Below are 4,032 nucleotides of genomic sequence, written 5' to 3' on the forward strand. Positions count from 1 at the left end.
CTTAATAATAACACAGAATAGTATACGCACTATATCGGATTTGGATCGCTCTCGTCTGACCGATACCCCATCCAACAGAAAATGCCAGTATCGGAGCGATACCGATACTGAATATCGGATCGGCGCACCTCTACAATACTGTATACCTTTACTTTTACTCTCGATACCTTAAGCATATTAGAGTATGCAAGATAATACTTAAAGGATAGTTCACCCAAAAATGAAAATTCTGTAATCATTTACTCACCCTCAAGTTGTTCCAGGTTTGGAATTTTCATTTTTGGGTGAACTATCCCTTTAAATATTTTAAATATGACTAGTAGTTTTTCCCCAATGTGGTATTAGTAATGACTAAAAGTAGTTTACTAAAAGTAGTTTACTAAAGTATCTCAATATTTCTTCTACTAATTACTTTGTCATAGCTCTAAACAATTTCTCTTTTCCTTCTTTCCTTAAATCAGACCAGACCCGTGTACTGCAGGATGAACCTGAATGTGCCAGTGCTGGACAGGTTTTTTAACGGTTTTCGGCTGAGCAGGGAGGCCCTGACAGTGCTGCTGGATCTTCTGAGAAGTGAAAGGCAACAGTTGGGGTGCCACAATCCAGACCCTGGTGTTTCCTTTCTGTCCGTCAACAGTACAGTCACACAGAGTGGTCTCCAGAGTGTTTGACATGCATCGTTCCACTGTCCACCGCATTGTCCTCCGAGTCGCTGAGGAGATGCTGGCCATTCGCCACCAAGTAATTCACCTCCTGAAGACCCCAGAACACTGAGGCAGGGCTGGGCTTAAAATTGATGTGGTTTTTCTGATGCTAAACCAAAGCTATGTTGTAAATATTTGTAAAAAGTACTTTCAGTAATGTATAGAACAATTAGTTTAAATGTGTATTGAAAAATTTTAATGTACCCATTTTTTCCCCACTGTTTTCTCTCGGCTAATAAATAATTCATTTGTTAACCATTTTCTCAAGAAGAGAAAACCTCTTCTCCAGTGCTCTTCTCTCCTCTGTCTCTCTCTGGAGTTTGATGTCCTCCCTGAGTAGCTCCACCAGCTTCCACTCACTCCCTCACCTTTCCCAGGACACTTGCAATCCTAAGGCAGAGCAAACAAACCATGCCTGTTAACAACAACAGTACAATGAATTTCAGCAAAAAATGTGTGTATTAACTTGCTTTGTATTTTTAAGTCTTTCCCCAGCAGGCTAATTTTCTCCAGAATAGTCCTAAAACAAGAGAAAATGGAAACACTCATGAAAAATATTAAGACAAGGGTGCAATCTTAACATTAGAAAATATGACACAGCAGGACATGCATACAAAATACTGAAGTGCTCAAGTTTGGTTAAAGAGCAGGTCATATGGTATTTTAAAGTGTCCTAATATTGTGTCGGAGTCCCCTACAACAGGTTTAAATGCATCTAAGGTCAGAAAACATTGTAATTTTCTCAGAATATACATTTAATATTAGACTCATTTGCCAATAATTTCTAAACGAAATGATATGTCATCATCAGTAGAGTAATAAGATGATTCAATAGATCTTTGAACAGCAAATCATTCGGCTGGAAAACCATTCAACCAAACCTACAACCATTTAAACTTAAATTTAAACTGAGGAAGTGCACTTTTGTCCTTATTGAAGTGTTCATCTCATGAACATCTCATGAAGGAGGATGAAGTGTAACTTCTTATAATTTACAATAATTGCTTGTTATTGTGATCTGCACTGGGAGATGATTATTTAAAACATTTTTTACATTTAAAACTAAAATACATGCATTCAAACTTTGTTATTCATACAAACTTTGTAACATTTAAATTTTCAAAAACCCATATGACCTGCTCTTTAAAACATTTGTAGACATATCTTGCATGACAGCACAATAAAAACAGAACAAAGGGAAAGACTATTGCCTTATATAGTGGTTGTCTTATTGTTTGTGGGCTTTGTGTTAAAAAAACCCTGGCTTTTAAAACTTGTTTCGCTAGGTATTTGAGTAAATTAAAACACAATACTTACATTTAAATGCGAATTCCTCTCACCCACCATGTTCTTTGAATATAAATTCCATCATCATCTGCGCGGAATTGATTCTGGGATAGTGTAGGGTGCGAAGTGTCCCTCAGATGTACACTTCATTTTCCTGGGAAACGGAGGTCGCAGAGTCTGGTAATTTTTCCATCAGCCACGTCTCCGTAAAAACGAAGATGCAACAGCAAAGACTATAGAAATACAAAGATGGTTCACTCCTATACTTATGAATGGGAGAAACTGCAACGCACAATATGGCGGGGACGTGCCCCCTTCTAAATGAAAGAGCCAATCACTAATTGGTAAAGTCATTGTGTCACTGCAGCTTTTTAAATGCTATTTGAGCAAAACAAACAACATTTATGAGGCAGTTAATTTTCGATGTTGTTGCTGATTTGAAATATGTAATTTAATTGCGAGTTCAGCGAGCAGTTTTTGAGATTTCAGGATTCCACCATTCATTTAGATAGGACTTGGTCTTGTTTGAGCTGCCCGGAGATGTTGCAAATATGGCGGCCGAGTGAACGGACTTTCCTTGAAAGGGACTTTGGCAACAGTCCCTAACTCCACGCTGTAGCGATCTCCACAGCTTGATTATAATCAATTTTCATGTCCAGTGAGCGAACATTTGCCAAAAGGACCGAAGGAACGGCAGGCTTGCTGGGGTTAGCCCGGCACTAACCCCTGCTCTCTTATAGAGTTGTGGACTCGAGTCACATTACTCGAGACTTGACTTGGACTCGAGTCTCAAATTTGAGGACTTGCGACTTGACTCGACATAATCAAAGAAGACTTGCGACTCGACTTAGACTTTAACAACAATGACTCGAGACTTGACTTGGACTTGAGCCCAAAACAGAAAACAGAGTTGTGATAAGCTGGTTACTGAAGCTGGTTACTGGTTACTGAATTAGTTTGAGACACAAAATACATTGACTTTTGCATGCCTCATTTGAACGGTGTGCCGAACATGTTCGGTTTATTTGTGGCCACGACACATCACTAGTAAACTCGACATATTAACTCAATCCTAGTAGGATTATTAAAATATGAACATTTTATTATGAATGAAGAATAACATAAAGACAGTGCAGTGTCATGATTATAACTATATTACTATTTTGCGCTCCTCTCCGTGACAGCATGGCATTTGAATAATTTGTTGTTATCAGTATTTGTTGAAGGAATAGCCTATGTAAGAACATAAAATAATATAGAGCTACAAAACACATTTATTCATTCCTTCCGTCTATTAAATCCATTCACTGATGGTTTCTTATTTTTTTTAAAGATTTGTAGCCTACATATTATAACTATTGTTATATATTTACTTTTCAGCTTCATTAAAGCTATGTCTATTTCTGTAGACCTACGCCAGTAGGTGGCGATAAATGAGCGTCTGATTTACATATTAGCAAGTTATAAATATTTGACTAAATTGATTCATTAAAATCACTGAATCATTTAAAAATGAAGCAGTGAATATGAAAGAAATTATTCATTCACTTAGGCCTACGATTTGTTCACAAACAATGATTCATTCCTCCACGAACCACCACTAATTATTATATCTTTATTATTATTATACTTAATTATACTTATTATGGACTATCAATGGCTTGAAATTTACTGTAGTAATTAATACAGAGATGCTAATTTGGGCAAACAGAACTAATGACTTGTTTAGGACTTGAAGCTTAAAGTTAAGGACTTGCACCTCGACTTGGACTTGCTCGTCTTGACTCGGGACTTGACTGGAGACTTGAATGCAAAGACTCGAGACTTACTTGTGACTTGCAAAACAATGACTTGGTCCCACCACTGGATGACAGATCCTATTGTAACATGACGGGAAAATTACCTGAGTAACTGTCAAATATTCACAGATTCACTGCAGTGGCCGTTAGAAGCTAGAGCAGCCAATGCGCATGCGCAGTCATAAGCGCATTGGAACTATGCATGTGTATTGGCTAGTCTAGCCTGAAAAATAAGCTTTTTA

Source organism: Sinocyclocheilus rhinocerous, unplaced genomic scaffold (genome assembly GCF_001515625.1).
Source record: "Sinocyclocheilus rhinocerous isolate Xijiao unplaced genomic scaffold, SAMN03320098_v1.1 scaffold2695, whole genome shotgun sequence".
Taxonomy (NCBI): Eukaryota; Metazoa; Chordata; class Actinopteri; order Cypriniformes; family Cyprinidae; genus Sinocyclocheilus; species Sinocyclocheilus rhinocerous.